This window comes from Aquarana catesbeiana, linkage group LG01 (genome assembly GCF_042186555.1).
Source record: "Aquarana catesbeiana isolate 2022-GZ linkage group LG01, ASM4218655v1, whole genome shotgun sequence".
NCBI classification, from domain to species: domain Eukaryota; kingdom Metazoa; phylum Chordata; class Amphibia; order Anura; family Ranidae; genus Aquarana; species Aquarana catesbeiana.
Window position 1 is genome coordinate 455,418,617 of NC_133324.1, and position 19,473 is coordinate 455,438,089.

Here is a 19,473-nt window from a genome sequence, read left to right on the forward strand (position 1 = left end):
TCTAGAGGCAAAGAAACTATCAATCTCCCGTGGGTCGTATTCAGCCGACATGGGTTGAGGGACCTCCAGTCTCGGAGCTCCTAGGTGAGCCATGTTTCCTTTCAGGCCACGAGGTCTCAGCATGCGGATTCAAGATGCTAATTCGAATAGTAATGCATCCTCCCCTGCAGAGCAGGAGCTCCTCCCCCTGCAAACAGATTGGTGCAAATGTTTCTTGGGAACTGTGGCACCCGCCTCCTAACTGCTGCGGCACGCCAAAACTGTAATGGAGTCCATTTTTGGGCCTGTTTTAACCCTTACAGCGCTGGTAGGAAGTGTCAAAAGACCAGGCTGACTCTTTTCCATGAGCAGTGAGACTTGTTGGTTCTTCCCCACGCTGATAGTACAAATGACAACACAGTCTATAAGAAGGGTAAATGTTACTTGCCACCTTCCCATGGAGCCAGGCAAAGTCTCGATGGAGCTGAAGCCGGTTGCTACGGGTGACTGCTGCAAAGACAACACCTTAGCCCCACGTTGGGCACCAAATGTAGCAGAATCTCTAACCTCTTCCAGTCTAATGAGGACCTCCAAAGGCCAAAGATAGCTGACATCCTTCAATATGTGGTGGATTGTGAGGCATAGCAGGTGCAAGGATGGTGAAAGTCACTGGGCGCCAGACACTTCTTGGATGTAAAAGAGGTTTTATTTCTTTTGACAGTCCTTTTTACATATTTTTGAGGGAAAGAGGGTTAGGGCCAGGACACCCTTAGATAGTTGCAAACTCAATTGGCAGACTCCGAGACTTCAATAGGAGGACAACCGTGCAGGGAAAGGCCCCAGCAATTAGCTACATCTGCACTTGCAGGAATGCTGTCTCCTATGGTAACAGTCCTTTAACAGTTCCTAACTCAAACGTAACAGTTCTTTCAGCTCCTACTACAACTGACCCTTGTAGTTCTTCAATACTGAGCTCCTGGTCTCTCACTAGACCCTCTGATTTACTGACACTGAATCCCATGAGCTCCTCAAGGCTTTTACGGTGGTATCTCCCTCAAGCATCACCCAGGCTTCTCTGCTGGGTCCCTACCTTGGCACTTTGGATACTTTCAAGCTTCACTTCTGCTGACTGGCTCAGTCCCTAGCTTGACACACAAGTCTGCACTGCAAGTATCACCTCCGCTGGTTGGGTCCCTGACTTGATTATCGCCTGAAGTTTCCAGATTCTCCACCGTGCCCTTTCAGTGAAAATATGGTTCAGTTACTCACTGTGGTCCCTGGTAAAGGCGATTGGTCTCTTTGTGGCGACAGCTTCTCTTCTACCTCCGACCACTGAGAGGTTCTCCGGCCAGCAGAACCGTCACTGCTGGTTGGACTACAAGCTGCAACCCCAACCCTGCACTGCTCCCTCACTTCTGGATAGGCTCTTACACAGCCTAGCAGCCAGATGCCCCCTGGGATAGGCCCAGTCTCCAGTCTAGCAGCCTGGGGCATATGCCACACATCCACCCAGACAGCCATCCAGGTGGCACAGAACACAGATCACTTGACCTCACCCGAACATATAGGCTCTCCCAGCAGGCCTAGGGATTCAAGAAAACCCCTGCTCATTGGCTGAGATACCCATAACCTGACCTTGGGTTGCCCTTCTCGTATCTAGTACCACCAACTACCTGGCCACCTAGTGGTAGAAGAGAAAAGTGCAACAAGGCCAAATTTAGGGAGAAATCAATAGATCCCTATCAATTGACTAAGATAAATACTCTTGGCAAGTACATTTGTGAGGAGCTCCCTGCTTAAACTACAGGGTGCTACACGCCCATGGATTACAAAGTGCCCAGTGGATTGCTTAGAGCTGGGGAAAGTGACTATATTCTGACTCCAACTGTTGACTTATCCCTTGCTGAGACCTCTATGCCTGGCCTGCATAAGCAGATATAATCACTGCGGACAGTTCTTATCAGATAGCTTGAACTCACCAAAAACCAAATTCATCAGCGTGGGTCTTTATTGCAAGCAGCAGGTAGAGCAGACAACAAGATGTGGCAGATGAATGAAAGACGGTATTTGCAGGTCAAAACATGGTAATGTGTTCCCGGATGCGAGCAGATGGCAAGAGGCCTATACAGAAGTGGCCATCCCTTTCCTCACAAGATAGAGAAGCAGGAACAGGAAATACATCAGAAGATGTGTGGGAACACAGATGGTGCTATAACCAAAATAACCACAAGATGGCAGAATATTAACCAATTATACAGAAGTCAAATAACTATGGCTTATGAAAATGAACTATATGAATTCTCACACAACATGTGTAACAGCACAGACTGTGTGCTGCAAAGGCCTGCTAAGCACAGTAAAATCTACCCACACATGGGGTGTGCTACACTGCTGAAAATATCCTGAGCGGGTTCTAACGTGTTGATTCCTTCACATGTTTTCCTGAAGAAGGATCCCCGAAACACGCTGAGTCTACATGTATAATGTGCTTGGAATCCATACTTGTTGCAAAGTTGAGAGTATTTTTTATATGTTTTTGTATATGTTTTAAATGGAATTTAAAACAATTTTTTTGATGAAACTCAGGCTTCCTATATATGTCCACAAAAAGTCCTATGACTACAAATGTTGTTATTGTATAAAAATAAAACACACTGAGCTGTTCCTATCTACCCCCTCACAGCTAGAGTGCGTGTATGTAGAGAAGAAGTAGCTTCAAAGATGTTTCAGAAGATTAGCAGCTCTGATGGGTAACAAAAGCAGAAAACTAGGTGAAAATAGGTATTTACCTTTTATTTTTGTTTTTAAGAAAACTGAAATCTCATAAAATATAATTTCATTTCTTTGAACTGCAGATGAGGTGCAATGACAGCCAGTAACAGTGCATTGAGAATAAAATGCAACATGTCTGCATTTTTTGCAGCCCGTCTCCAAGCAGTTTTATGGTGTAAACAGGGTAAATTTCTTATGTGACCTGGTGTTGAGCCCGCGGTGATCTACAGTAAGTAGATCAATGTAGTACAACTGCAGTGGTGTGAATGAGTCCTATGAGACCCCTTGCACATGGGGCTATCTATCTGCAGTGCATCCCTGCCGGTGCTTTGTCGGGACCAGGAGGGCCTGATGTCACACTGCCACATGTAGTGTATATGGCAGCCATATTTCCGCGGCATTGGTTTTGTCTGTCCTGGATGGTGGAGTCACAGCTGCAGGGTTGTTGCCTTAAAGGGACCGATACTTGTTGGGGGTAATGAAACTTGCATTGGTCATAGAATAGAACGCTTCTGCTGCTATATATTATGCAGCCATATCCTCTGGTGAGTGTGGAGTGTTGGGGAAGGTTCCTGGCTGAGCACATTGTGGAACTCACAGAATCATCCAATTATCCACATTGTAGTGGTAGCAGTTTTTGGCACACATCCTACGAATTAATGAAACGTTTAGGATCCATTCACACTTGTGCGACTTGTCATGCAACTTTGGACATCAAAGTTGCATGACAAGTCGTTCCCCGTGTTTTCCAATGATAACCATTCATATATGTGCGACTTAAAGTTGCAGCAACTTCAAAGTAATTCATACGCTACTTTGGTCTGACTTTCGTGCAACTTGAGGGCCATAGACTTTAAAGTTAACCCTCAAAAGTTACACGAAAGTTGTACCTGAATTTTATACAATGCAACAGTTGTGCAACAGTTGTCCATTTTCACTGGTCAAAGCCAGGCGTATCCAAGTCGCACCCATCCAAAGTTGCGTCAAAGTTGCATCAAAATTGCACTCCAAAATCGGTGCATCGTTGGAGTCATAAATATTTATTCCAATAGGGATTGATGGATTTTATATTATTAATTTCACTGATTTATTTATTTAAATATATAATTTTTATCACTTTTTAGTTTCACCGGGGACTTTTATGAATTGTTGTCATTATTTATTTGTTTAGTTAACTTTTACATTGTGTATGATATATTAATTTTAGGCGTTGCACTTTATACACTACTCAAAAGAATGAAAGGAACACTTTTTAATCACAGTGTGGCTTTAAACTCCTGGGATAATGGGGGCGTGACCAAGATGGCGACAGTGCAGGACGCTTAGTCAAGAAGCTCTGCAGCCATCAGGAATTTATCCTACTATCCCATCCTGACAACCTCCTGAACCACCTGAAGCACCTCCTGATCTCCCCCTGCGGATGCGGACCTGGAGGCTTTTAGATCATCGCAGCCTGAGAAATACTCAGACTCATCCTGGAGGTGCCGCCGCACACATGGGAGAAGTGAACAGCATGGCGACCCAGACAGATGGTCCGGAGCCTGCACTCACAGAGCAGAGTAACTTTGCCGCCCTAATGCAAGCCATCACAGGCTGTCAGTCTTCCCTGTCAACCCTCACCACAAAGACAGACACTGTACAGCTGGAGGCTGGCCTCATCAGGCAGGACTTTGAGAAGGTGAGGCAGCGGGTTACTGCGGTGGAGCGCCAGGTGGGGGACATGGAGGATGCGGTCAGGGATCACTCGGCTTCCCTACATACCCTGCAAGTGAGGGTGAAACACCTGGAGGCGAGAGCCGAGGTTTCCAAAAACCGAAATCGCCGCATCAATTTGAGGATAATCGGACTGCCTGAGAGCTGTCGAGAGGGCCCACAGGATGCCACCTGCTTGTGGCCCCAGGGGCCCCACCCCGCACGTTTATATTTCGGTTGCTCAATTTCAGAGACCGTGACCTGGTACTTCCTGAAACTCACAAGATGGCGGACATCCGACATGAGGCGGCCCGTCTGATGTTCTCCCCAAACTTCTCGGTGGACTCCCAGAGGCAATGCAAGTCATTCGACGTGGTGAAACAAGCTCTCAGAGTCAAGGGAATGCGGTACAGTATGTTGTTTCCTGCCCGGCTTCGTGTACAAGACGGTGAGAGTGTCCAGTTCTTTATCTCCACTAGTGAGGCCTCGCAGTGGTTGAATACTCTGCCCCATCACTAGTGGGGATATCACCGTGGTACTTTCGATCTGCTTTCTGAGGATATTCCACTGTCTAGCCCTATAGTTTGCCCTCAGGGACCCACTGAACAAATGCTAACGTGTGTTGGTCCCCTTGACTACTAATATCGCCTGGCAGCGGTGCTCCCTCATAGTGAGGCTTGTGCTCAGTGTGAGGACTTCTTCCCTATACAACCAGATGATCGGTGGGAATCCTAAATGGCACATGGTCTCCCTGAGAGTAGTGAATCTCCACCTTTTGCCCTGGAGTTGCATTGACTGTCCTGGCTCTTACCACCCTGTTGCCTTACTTGCTCCTTGGGGTGTCAGTGTGGTGGTGGAGTCCCTTACAAGACTGCTTGCTATGGGAGCTGCTGGCCAGGCTGCTGCAGTCCTTGGTTGGTGTTTATCTTGGCGGCTGCCTTCCTGCTCCTGGATAAAGGGCTGCAGTGTTTTGTTTCATTCACTCACCTTATTTACAGTTTAATTTTCAAGTATGTGCCTCCGGCCTCGGCCTGGAAAAAACTCTGTGAATCCCCACTTGTTGGCGGCATCTTCTTCAGACTTGGACCTCTGTGCCTTGAGTAGACGTTACCTGCTTTCAGTCCTCTGGTTCATGACCCCAACTGGTCGCTGACCATGTCCAGTTTTGGGTAACAGGCACACCCTGGTTTGGGGGGGGATTAAGTTTAAGTTTAAAAGGGAAATGTTATACAAGTTATTCACAGGAATGTAATTTGTATGGTTTTCTTGGTGCTCAATGCTGGTCACTCACCTATGCAATGCTTCTCAATGATCTGTGGGAGATAGGTCGGGCTGTCCTCCCTGGGGATCCGAGTGCACTTCTCCTACAGGCTGACTCAAATTGCACAGTGTTGCCATGGCCCCATAAGAGTAATTTCATGCAACGCTCGGGGGATGAACTCACGAATAAAACGCTCACTAGTGTTTAATTTCCTTAAAACACAGATATTTGCATATTACAGGAGACTCACCTCACTGGGGGCCGGGTCCTTAGTCTTAAAAAACCGTGGGTAGGTCACTATTATCACGCCACCTTTTCCTCATATGCCAGGGGGGTGAGTGTACTAGTCCATAAGGCCCTATCCTTTACCCTGCTGGACCTGCACTTGGACCCCAAGGGTAGGTTTGTAATACTTCATGCGGTTATTGCAAATGTGCCTATGGTGGTAGTGGGGCTTTATTTACCTCCGCCAGCATCACTGCTGGTACTACACAAAATTACTAAATTTATAGTAAGCTGTTCCACTTATAACGTGATCTTGGCAGGGGATTTTAACATGCCTCCTTGTCCTAATATGGATAGGCTGACCCCGGGCACGGCTGTGGAGTCCCCCCTTTCTAAATGGGCCTCCACATTCGATCTCACAGATGTCTGGCATTGGAAGAATCCCCTTCTAAGAGCCTTTACCTGCCAATCAACTTCCTATAGAACCATGTCTCGTATTGATTTGGTGTTTGCCACCGGTGCCATTCTTGCTATGGTGCAGGAGATCTCTAACTTGCCTAGGGGTATATCTGACCACTCCCCCATCCTGCTCCGGCTGAATGTTAATCTCGATCCCACTGACTGCCTTTGGTGCCTGTCCCAATTCTGGGTTTCGAACGATCATATAGTACGAAGCGCGGAGTTGGCTATGCAGGAATTCTGGACTGCCAACCCACCCGCAACGACACCCGCATCTAGTTTGGAGACCTTTAAATACCACGCTAGAGAGCATTACCAGATAGCCATAAGTCGCACCCGACGCCAGACTGGAGCATTGCTTCAGGCTGAACGAAGGGCTGCCGACTTTGAGGCTCAGTACTCTGCTAGTAGAGACGAGATTCATAGGGCAGACCTGCAGTGTGCCGTACGTGAAGTAGCCCTCCTTCGGGTAGCGGCCACAAAGAGGCTGCTGTTACACCAATCGCAGCGTATATTCGAGCAGGGTGAGCAGACCGGACGACTCCTACCATGGCTGTCCAGGGAGCCATCAGTGATGACCTCCGTGGCCAATATTAAAGATGCCTCGGGACAGTTGCTGTCTGATCCCAGAGACATAAACAATTGCTTTGCCTCGTTCTATGAGGACTTATATACGTCCAGAGTAGGTTACTCTGCAGATGAGCTTCATGCATATGTAGAGAACATTAAGTTGCCCTCCTTATCGGAGGCAGCCTGTAGAGGACTTGACGCTCTGCTAACCCTGAAAGAGCTCCAAAACGCCATTAGTTCCCTTAAGTCGGGAAAGACCCCGGGAGACGACGGGTTCCCAGTAGATTTCTACAAGGCACATGCTGAAACCCTTGCTGTCAGGCTACTTGAGGTGCTGTCTGGCTCCTTTGACTCTGCCATTCTGTCTAGAGCTGTTAGTGTGGTGGTTCCCAAGCCTGGCAAGGACCCTGAACTTTGCTCCTCGTACAGGCCCATCTCACTCCTTAATGTGGACGCAAAAATCCTTGCAAAGTTTTTGGCAACCAGGCTCAACACAGTTATCTTGTCCCTGGTACACGGAGATCAGACTGGCTTCATGCCGGAAAGGGGACGGATATTAATCTGAGGAGAATGTTTACTGTGATCGCGAGCTCGGCTGCTGATGGGGAGGCGAACGTGGTGGCCTCCCTAGATGCAGAAAAAGCCTTTGACTCGGTTGAGTGGGAATACCTATGGCTTATTTTGCATACATTTGGAATTGGACCTAAATTCATACTATGGTTACATTTACTATATTCAAACCCAACGGCCAGAGTCCGTACAAATGGTGTCCTATCGGCCTCATTTCCCCTCCACCGAAGCACCAGGCAAGGCTGCCCAATCTCTCCCTGGCTCTTTTCGCCCTGGCTATTGAGCCGTTGGCGGTGCTTCTCAGAGCTGCAGCGGAGGTGAGGGCCATTTCGTTCCCTCCCCTAACTGAAAAAGTCTCTTTGTACGTGGACGATATGCTCTTATATCTTCGTGATGCCCAAGAATCGCTGAGAGCAGCCCTGACCATTATTGACCGATTTGGTGTGCTTTCTGGGGTCAGAGTGAACTGGGAGAAATCGCTCCTGTTCTCCCTGACAGATGCTCCGGCACCGACAGGCCCCCCCCCCCCTCTTAAAAGGGTTACACAATTCAAATATTTAGGTATCCAGATACAAATAGATCTACAGAGTTACCTAGTTGATAATATCTACCCCTTCCTTCAGCAATTTATTCAGCGTTGCTCGGTGTGGAAAACACTTCCACTGACCCCGGTGGGGAGAGTGAACCTAATTAAAATGTCCTTTCTCCCTAAATTTCTATATGCCTTTTGTCATACCCCAGTCCCCATCCCAAATTCTTTCTTTGTAAAATTGGATCAAGCTATCACCTCTTTTGTCTGGGCAGGGGCAACACCCAGAGTAGCTAAACAGACGTTGCAGTTATCTCTTACAGAAGGAGGCCTCTCCCTACCAAATTTTAAAAAATAGTACTGGGCAGCGGTGTTGGTCTCTGTGCATTGGTGGTTCACTCAGGATATCACCAACCCGGCGGTCAATCTAGAGGCAGCAATTCTAGGCTCATACTCTGAACTTAGTAATCTAGTGTACAGAGGTCCGAGATATTGCCCCCAAGTTACTACACCCATGAAAGCGACGGTGAAGGTATGGCAAGAAGTATCCCTGTATCTTAATAATCGAAATACCGTCTCTCCATATACTCCGCTGTGGTGTAACCCCACAATGCTGCACTTCCAATCTGTTCCAGACCCTCAGGTCTGGGCCAGGTACGAAGTCTGGACACTGCGCCACATTTTTAAGGAGGGTCACCTCCACTCGTTTGAATGGTTTCAGAACTGAAAAGCAAATATCAACCCCCCCTTGGATGTTCTTCAGGTTCATGCAGCTCAGGCATGCCGCCCGAGCGCAGTTCCCCAATGGGATAGACCTCGCCGTCCACTCAGTTGAATCCTTACTCACGGCCACTAACTTAGATGGTACACTGTCCTCCATCTACTTAAGACTTACATGTAAAGACACCTCCAAAATATTTCCCTTATTCACTGGATGGCAACTAGATATCCCCACCCTGACTGAGGAGGATTGGTCAGAGGGATTGCAGCAATGCATTCCACTTATGATCTCGGCAAGAGACAGATTTGTGCAGTTGAAGTTTCTGCATAGCGTGTACTACACCCCGCATAGGCTGTCCACTATTTACCCAGGGGTGGAGGATACATGTCCCAAATGCAAACAGTCGGTGGGGACCTTCTTTCACGTGGTTTGGTCGTGCCCAGTCCTTCAGACCTATTGGCGCGCAGTAGTGGCTGATATAAACGGAGTGGCAGTACTGCACCTAGACATAGATCAACTTGTATTCCTTCTGGGCATTACAGACAATCTGGCAACTACTAAGCATACAAAACTGTTTGTGTTTTATACAGCCTATTATGCCAGGAAAGAGATCTTGTTCAGATGGAAGCAACCGGATCCCCCTACGGTAAAGGCGTGGCGAGCCCAAGTAAATGCGGTACTACCATTGTACAAACTCACCTACACGGGCCGAAACTGCCCCCAGAAGTTTGACAAAATATGGGCGGCTTGGGTAGAAGCCAGACACCTTACAATATAAATGAATTCTGATATTCTCCCTCAGGAGATTAACCGATTTGTGGCAGGTGTGAAGACCCTATCCCTCCTTGCTAGAGATATAGATACATGGAGGAGTCAAACTCTGCAGAATAATAATAGGTCCGGCCCTTTCCTATCTCCTGCTTTCTCTCCAATTTCTTTCCCCTTCCCTTCTCTTCCCCCCAGGGCTACGGCTGATAGTCATCAGATTACTCTCCTGTGGGAACCCTGCCCCCCTCCCCTACCCCTCTCTCTCCCTTCTCCCCCTTCTTTCCCTGCCCCCCCCCCCCCCCCCTTCATTATAGACGGATCCTGGAGATTAATCCTGGAGGTTCCCCTGTATGTGAGCTACACTGACTCATATGAAGTTTGCAGATAAAGTTAGCCTTTGAAATTGCTCTTATATTTGAGGTAGCTAGATAGCAACTTGGATAAAAGATTCCCTACTTAATGTATACTACTGAGGTTATGCCAATATAATTTGTATACCCTGCTTTACTATGTTCCTGTTTATGATTGTAGCGCACTACCCCCGAAGGAGCTGCAATTTGTGTGTTCTATCCGTAAATCACATTTACAATACCACCTAGCCCATCGCAACCCATAGGAATAGAAACAGTCCATATTGTACTTTTCTCTTGCTTTTATTGGTATAACATGAACTGGGATAGGAAAAGGGTTTTCTGAGATGCTCTTTGTTGCTTCATAATATTTCCTTTGCCTCTCATGCAAAGACTTAGAACATTGCGGATAATGAAAAGTCACTCTGCCATAACTTCTCATTGGGAAGAAGGGAGTAGTCTGGTCCTTGAGAACAATGAAAGTGAATAGCAAAGAGCCACTCTGAATAACTCTTTGCATATAGACTTGGGTAGATTTACTAGAGAATACATAGGCTGTTGTAAGAAAGAGTCACTCTGAATAACTTCTTCACCCGTAGACCTTTTTAGAACAATCTGTATCTCTATTTGTGCTCGGAGCTCTACCGCCGCCTTTTGACCACTACTTCCCATCTGTACAGTACTTCCAAGTTGAGCTAAGGAAGAGATTACTCTGAATAATTCCTCCCACCTGACTTATTGGAACCCTAAGTCACAGGCCATCACCACCTGTCTCACTGACTTGCGTACCAACATCACTCAGCCCCTGGTAGTACCGTTCCCCTGGGCTTTCACTCACTTGATCAAAAGTCCATGTGCCACTCACAAATGATCGATCGCCCAGTTTTCTTCCGCTTAGTTGCTACTTCTTCCGAATGGTTTCTCCATCCCCTCTCTCCAGTTTGGCACGCTCCCCTCCCCGCAGGGGGCATCCAGCGACACCAGCAACTACATGCTGTGCAGTGTCACTAACGCCTCTCCTCCGTGTGGCCTGGTGCCCCCCTCCCTTCCCCGTAGGGGGAGGCTCTGCTTGGCTCCCCGCAGGGGGGCCCTCTCTCTGATCTCTCCCTCTCTGGAACTCCCCAGCATCATGTGACCCCAGCTTATATGGGAGTCCTGCCTCCTGCCAAACAAATTAATGATTGGCCAGAACTCCACACATGAGCTGCCTGTCACTCAGATCCCAAGTCCAACCTCTTTTCCAGAACCATTTCCACTGAAAGCAAGAGGAGGCATCTCTGGGTCCAAGCACAGGTGGCCACACCCTGCACTACACTGACACTCCCAGTTCTCAAAATAAACAACCAGGCCTGGTATCACAATGCAAGCCTGCCTAAATTTACCTGAAACCTTACTTTGTCATTTAAACTCAAAAAGCTCACCTACTTGAAAGTAGGTGCCCGCTACATGATGTATATTTTGTATTTACAAGTGTACTGTGCAGTTCATTCAATAAACATTCCCTATGTTAAAAAAAAAAAAAAAAAAAAAACTCCTGGGATAATGATCTGGTCAGTTAAGAGGGGGTGTTAATCCGTTTCAGCTGCTTTGGTGTTAATGAAATTAACAAAAAGGGGGACAAGATAGGCAGCAATGAGATGACCTCCAAAACAGGAATAGTTTTACAGGTGGAGGCCACTGACTTTTTTTGCCCTACTCATCTTTTCTGACTGTTTTTCACTCATTTTGCACTTGGCTAGGGTTAGTGTCACTACTGGTAGCATGAGGTGATACCTGGACCCTATAAAGGTTGCACAGGCAGTCCAACTCCTCCAGGATGGCACATCAATACGTGCCATTGCCATAAGGTTTGCTGCATCTCCCAGCACAGTCTCAAGAGCATAGAGGAGATTCCAGGAGACATGTAGCCAGTATCTGCTCCTAAGGAGGTACAGGATGAGCACTGCCAGAGCCCTACAAAATGACCTCCAGCAAGCCACTGGTGTGAATGTCTCATACCAAACATTCAGAAACAGATTTCATGAGGGTGGCCTGAGGACCCGACATCCTCTAGTGGGCCCTGTGCTTAATGCCTGACACCGTGGAGCTTGATTGCCATTGAACGCCAGAATTGGCAGGTCTACCACTGGTGCCCTGTGCTTTTCACAGATGAGAGCAGGTTCACTCCTGAGCACATGTGACAGACTTGAAAGGGTCTGCAGAAGCCGTAGAGAACGCTATGCTGCCTGTAACATCGTTCAGCATGACCGGTTTGGTGGTGGGTCAGTGATGGTCTGGGGAGGCCTTCTCTATGGAGGGACACACAAACCTCTACAGGCTAGCCTTGACTGCCATTATTCTAGGTATCGGGATGAAATCCTTGGACCCATTGTCAGACGCTACGCTGGTGCAGTGGGTCCTGGGTTCCTCCTGGTGCATGACAATGCCCAGCCTCATGTGGTGAGAGTATGAAGCCAGTTCCTGGAGTATGAAGCAATAGATACCATTGAATGGCCCCCACGCTCGCCTGACCTAAATCTAATAGCACCTCATCAGACACAGCGCATCAGACACCGCCAGGTTGCACCTCAGTCTGTTCAGCTCAGCGATGCCCTGGTCCAGATCTGGGAGGAAATACCCCAGGACACCATCCGTCATCTCATTAGGAGCATGCCCTGATGTTGTAAGGCATGCATACAAGCACATGGGGGCCATACAAACTACTGAGTACCATTTTGCGTTGCTGCAATGAAATTTTTGCAAAATGGACTAGCCTGCTGCATCATTTTTTCACTTTGAATTCAGCCCTCTGTAGGTTGATCATTTTCATTTCCATCAAACAATGTGGCATCCTTTCGTTCCTAACATATTACTCAGTCCATATAAGTATAGATATCCAGTATGATATTTTTCCCCATTGAGATATGATGTGTTTTCAAAGTGTTCTTTAATTTTTTTGAGCAGCGAATATACATATCTCACAAAAGTGAGTACACCACTCACATTTTTGTAAATATTTTATTATATCTTTTCATGTGACAGTACTGAAGAAATGACACTGTGCTACAATGTAAAGTAGTGAGTGTACAGCTTGTATAACCACTTAAGCCCCGGACCATTTGACTGCCCAAAGACCAGAGCACTTTTTGCGATTCGGCACTGCATCGCTTTAACTGACAATTGCGCGGTCGTGCGACGTGACTTCGCCCCCAAACAAAATTGGCGTCCTTTTTTTCCCCACAAATAGAGCTTTCTTTTGGTGGTATTTGATCACCTCTGCGGTTTTTATTTTTTGCACTATAAACTAAAAAATAGCAACAATTTTGAAAAAAATGCATTATTTTTTACTTTTTGCTATAATAAATATCCTCAAAAAATATATAAAAAAAAAATTTTTTTCCTCAGTTTAGGCCGATACGTATTCTACATATTTGGGTGGCACAGTGGTGTAGTGGTTAGCACTCTCGCCTAGCAGTAAAAAGGGTCGCTGGTTCGAATCCCAACCACGACACTACCTGCCTGGAGTTTGCATGTTCTCCCTGTGCCTGCGTGGGTTTCCTCTGGGTGCTCCGGTTTCCTCCCACACTCCAAAGACATGCTGGTAGGTTAATTGGCTTCTGTCCAAAATTGGCCCTAGTATATGAATGGGGACCTTGGATTGAGGGTAGGGACTGATGTGAGTGTGCGATGTACAGGGTTAGGGACAAGGGTCAGGGTTGTAGACACACACTTACTCAGGTTGAACTGGATGGACTGGTGTCTTTATTCAACCTTACTAACTATGTAACTATTTTTGGTAAAAAAAAAAAAAAAAAAAAACGTAATAAGCGTTTATTGATTGGTTTGCGCAAAAGTTATAGCGTCTACAAAACAGGGGATAGTTTTTTGGCATTTTTATTAATTTTTTTTTTTTTACTAGTAATGGTGGCGATCAGCGATTGTTATCGTAACTGTGACATTATGGCGGACAGATCGGACACTTTTGGCGCGATTTTGGGACCATTAACATATATACAGCGATCAGTGCAATTAAAAGTGCATTGATTACTGTGTAAACGTGACTGGCAGTGAAGGGGTTAACCACTAGAGGGCAGTGAAGGGGTTAAGTGTGTCCTAGGGAGTGAGGCTATGTGTGACACAACACTGATCACGATCTCGATTACAAGGAGCTATGATCAGTGTCCTGTCACTAGGCAGAACGGGAAAATGCTTTACATCAGCATTTTCCCATTCTTCCTTTCCATGAGACGATCGCAGGTATCCCCGCGGACATCGGGTCCGCGGGACCCGCAATCGCACTCACGGAGGTTGCGGCAGGCGTACGCGTGCGCGCCCGCAAACCGCTTCTTAAAGGGCAACATACAGGTACGTTAATCTGCCTGTATGTGCCCTTCTGCTGAAGTATATCGGCGTGAGCCGGTCGGCAAGCGGTTAACAGTGTAAACTTGCTGTCCCTTCAAAATAACTTAAACAGCCATTGATGTCTAAACCCCTGGCAACAAAAGTGAGTACACCCCTAAGTGAAAATGTCCAAATTGGGCCCAAAGTGTCAATATTTTGTGTGGCCACCATTATTTTCCAGCACTGCCTTAAACCCTCTTGGGCATGACGTTCACCAGAGCTTCACAGGTGGCCACTGGACTCTTCTTCCACTCATCAGTGATGACATCACGGAGCTGGTGGATGTTAGAGACCTTGGGTTTCTCCACCTTCCATTTGAGGATGCCCCACAGATGCTCAATAAGGTTTAGGTCTGGATACATGCTTGGCCAGTCCATCACCTTTACCCTCAGCCTCTTTAGCAAGGCAGTGGTCATCTTGGAGTTGTGTTTGGGGTCGTTATGTTGGAATACTGCCCTGTGGCCCAGTCTCCGAAGGGAGGGGATCATGCTCTGCTTCAGTATGTCACAGTGATTGTTGGCATCAGTGGTGGCTGGTGCTCAAGATTTTTGGGGGCGCAAACAAACTGAAAAGTTCTGAAAAAAAACCCCATCAATCGCAGCCACTGTGCCATCAAATGCAGCCACTGTGCCCCATCAAATGCAGCCACTGTGCCCCATCAAATGCAGCCTCACTGTGTCCCATCAAATGCAGCCTCACTGTGTCCCATCAAATGCAGCCTCACTGTGTCCCATCAAATGCAGCCTCACTGTGTCCCATCAAATGCAGCCTCACTGTGTCCCATCAAATGCAGCCTCACTGTGTCCCATCAAATGCAGTCTCACTGTCCCATCAAATGCAGTCTCACTGTCCCATCAAATGCAGCCTCACTGTGTCCCATCAAATGCAGCCTCACTGTCCCATCAAATGCAGTCTCACTGTCCCATCAAATGCAGCCTCACTGTGTCCCATCAAATGCAGTCTCACTGTCCCATCAAATGCAGCCTCACTGTCCCATCAAATGCAGCCTCACTGTGCCCCATCAAATGCAGCCTGTGTCCCATCAAATGCAGCCTCACTGCGTCCCATCAAATGCAGCCTGTGTCCCATCAAATGCAGCCTCACTGCGTCCCATCAAATGCAGCCTCACTGCGTCCCATCAAATGCAGCCTCACTGCGTCCCATCAAATGCAGCCTGTGTCCCATCAAATGCAGCCTCACTGTCTCATCAAATGCAGCCTCCCTGTCCCATCAACCCCCCCCCCTCCCTTGCTGTGGTGTCCTCTCCTCCTGCTGTGTCTCCTTCAGTGGGCACTGGCAGCGGAGGTAGAGGAGTCCGCTCCTCATACTTCCTCCGCTCAGGCACAATGGGAGAAAGAAAACCGGAAGTGACATCGTAACTTGGATGTCAATCAAACCACCCGGTCTTAGTAATACATACTACGGGCGCTGGGCGGAAGCTGTTCACCGCGATGGAATGTGCCGCTAGGCGGGACAAAAGCCTGCAAATGAAGCGCCCCGTCTGCAATCTCATGATTTTTTTTTTTATTTTATTTTTTTTTTTGTGACTGCCTGGAGAGGGGGCGGCGCCCGTGCACCCCCTATGGATGGGCTGCCACTGATTGGCATTCATGGTTTCCTCAATGAACTGTAGTTTCCTCAATGAACTGTAGTTTCCCAGTGCCGGCAGCACTCGTGCAGCACCAGACTATGACACTTCAACCACCATGCTTGACTGTAGGCAAGACGCACTTGTCTTTGTACTCCTCATCTGGTTGCTGCCACACACGCTTGACATCATCTGAACAAAATAAGTTTATCTTGGTCTCATCAGACCACAGCACATGGTTCCAGTAATCCATGTCCCTAGTCTGCTTGTCTTCAGCAAACTGTTTGTGGGCTTTCTTGTGCATCATCTTTAGAAGAGCCTTCCTTCTGGGACGACAGCCATGCAGATCAATTTGATGGAGTGTGCGGCGTATGGTCTGAGCACTGACAGGCTGACCCCCCCACCCCTTCAACCTCTGCAGCAATGCTGGCAGCACTCATACGTCTATTTCCCAAAGACAACCTCTGGATATGGAGCTGAGCACGTGCACTCAACTTCTGTGGTCGACCATGACGAGGCCTGTTCTGAGTGGAACCTGTCCTGTTAAACCGCTGTATGGTCTTAGCCACCGTGCTGCAGCTCAGTTTCAGGGTCCTGGCAATCTTCTTATAGCCTAGGCCATCTTTATGTAGAACAACAATTCTTTTTTTCAGGTCCTCAGAGAATTCTTTGCCATGAGGTGCCATGTTGAACTTCCAGTGACCAGTATGAGAGAGCAGGAGCGATAACACCAAATTTAATACACCTGCTCCTCATTCACACCTGAAACTGTGTAACACTAATGAGTCACATGATACTGGGGAGGGAAAATGACTAATTGGGCCCAATTTGGACATTTTCACCTAGGGTTGAACTCACTTTTGTTGCCAGTGGTTTTGACATCAATGGCTGTGTGTTGAGTTATTTTTTAGGGGACAGCAAATTTACACTGTTATACAAGCTGTACACTCACTACTTTACATTGCAGCAAAGTGTCATTTCTTCAGTGTTTTCACATGAAAAGATATAATAAAATATTTACAAAAATGTGAGGGGTGTACTCACTTTTGTGAGATACTGTACATCACCAATGATCCATGTCAGAACCAGATGGCAACCTATGAAGCTCTGGTGAACTCCATGCCCAAGAAGGTTAAGGCAGTGCTGGAAACTAATGGTGGCCACACAAAATATTGACACTTTGGGTCCAATTTGGACTTTCACTTAGGGGTGTACTCACTTTTGTTGCCAGCGGTTTAGACATTAATGGCTGTGTGTTGAGTTATTTTAAGGGTATAGCAAATTTACACTGTTATACAAGATTATATATATATATATATATATATATATATATATATATATATATATATATACATATACACACATACATACATACATACACATACACACACACAGTTTAAGGACTCATGCACACTGCATCTCAAAGAGGTGGCTCCTACAGGCTTTTGAGCTTTTTTGAGTTTTCATTTTTTTCTGCCTGGAAACTCCCCTCCATGTTAGCCAATGTGTGCATGCACACTATGGCTTTTTCAGGAGTTTAAAGGCATATGCTCTTACAGGCAGAAAAAACCCCACCGAACTCATGTTTTTGAGAAGCGATTTAGAGCAGAAAAGACGCATAAAGGCCCAAAAATGTGCGAAAAAGCATGGGGGAAGCTGCTTTAAGCGAAAAAGCTCAAAGCAGCTCAAAAACAAACAAACAATAGGAAAAATAAGCTGAAGGGAGGGTTTGTGAAAAAAAAAAGCATATGCTCAAAAAAGCCCAAATGAGCTCAAAGAAGCTCAATAACAATGAGCACAAAAAAAGCACAAGCTTCTTAAAGCTGAAATAAAAGCTCAAATGCCTGAAAGCCCTCGTTCACACTGAACACGGCTTTGAATTCATGCAAGTCCATCTGAACTCGCACGGTTTCAAAGCCGCATTTCAGTCTGACTTCCGGGGCGACTTGAAAGACATCTGTGTGGGTTTATGCACAGATGTCTATTGAAATTGCCCCAGAAGTTGCCAAAAGTAGTGCAGGAACTACTTTTGGAAATCGGTGCGGCGCTGCAAAGTCATGGGTTGCACCGATTGAGACGCTCATATTTCCGGCAATAGGCTCCGATTTTACATGCGATTTGGCATGTCAAATTGCGCCGATGTGAAAGGGGGCTAAAAACAGCTTTTGTTTTTTTGAGCTTCAGTGTGCATGAGCTGTAACTGAGCTGAACAATGTTTTGAGTGACACCGGCCTTTATGTATAACTAAAGGCAAATATTTTTTTTTTAGTTTGGATTGGGGGGAGATGGATTAGGACCCCTGTCAGTTTTTATTGCTGTCTGTGTCCCTGTTAGGGAGATTCAACCTCTCTATTTGTCCTGTTTACCCTTACTATTGAAAGTGAAAGTAAAAGAAAATCCCATATTTTGGACTGTCCCCAGATAGGGTTGCCACCTTTTCGTCAAGCCAAAACTGAACGCTTAAGCAGCGCACGCCAATTTTTTTTTTTTTTTTTGTAGTACATTAAATTCATTACCTCTGTACAAAGCAATGCACAGCAATTTTGTTATGTAGTATACACTATACATATATTTTTGTTATTAAATAACATTTCTAATCATATGGAATCAATCACAAGTGTCTTCCTTTACATCAGAGTCAACAGAGTTTCCCTTTAGATCTGATTTTGGATTGAGGAGTGTGGAAGCTATGATGGGGGCAGTATGTACAGGAGAGGAGTGCGGAGGGGATGATGGGGGCAGTATGTACAGGAGAGGAGTGCGGAAGGGATGATGGGGGCAGTATGTACAGGAGAGGAGTGCGGAAGGGATGATGGGGGCAGTATGTACGGGAGAGGAGTGGAGTGCGGAGGGGATGATGGGGGCAGTATGTACAGGAGAGGAGTGCGGAGGGGATGATGGGGGCAGTATGTACAGGAGAGGAGTGCGGAGGGGATGATGGGGGCAGTATGTACAGGAGAGGAGTGCGGAGGGGATGATGGGGGCAGTATGTACAGGAGAGGAGTGCGGAGGGGATGATGGGGGCAGTATGTACGGGAGAGGAGTGGAGTGCGGAGGGGATGATGGGGGTAGTATGTACAGGAGAGGAGTGCGGAGGGGATGATGGGGGCAGTATGTACAGGAGAGGAGTGCGGAGGGGATGATGGGGGCAGTATGTACAGGAGAGGAGTGCGGAGGGGATGATGGGGGCAGTATGTACAGGAGAGGAGTGCGGAGGGGATGATGGGGGCAGTATGTACGGGAGAGGAGTGCGGAGGGGATGATGGGGGCAGTATGTACGGGAGAGGAGTGCGGAAGGGATGATAGGGGCAGTATGTACGGGAGAGGAGTGCGGAAGGGATGATAGGGGCAGTATGTACGGGAGAGGAGTGCGGAGGGGATGATGGGGGCAGTATGTACGGGAGAGGAGTGCGGAGGGGATGATGGGGGCAGTATGTACAGGAGAGGAGTGCGGAGGGGATGATGGGGGCAGTATGTACAGGAGAGGAGTGCGGAGGGGATGATGGGGGCAGTATGTACAGGAGAGGAGTGCGGAGGGGATGATGGGGGCAGTATGTACAGGAGAGGAGTGCGGAGGGGATGATGGGGGCAGTATGTACGGGAGAGGAG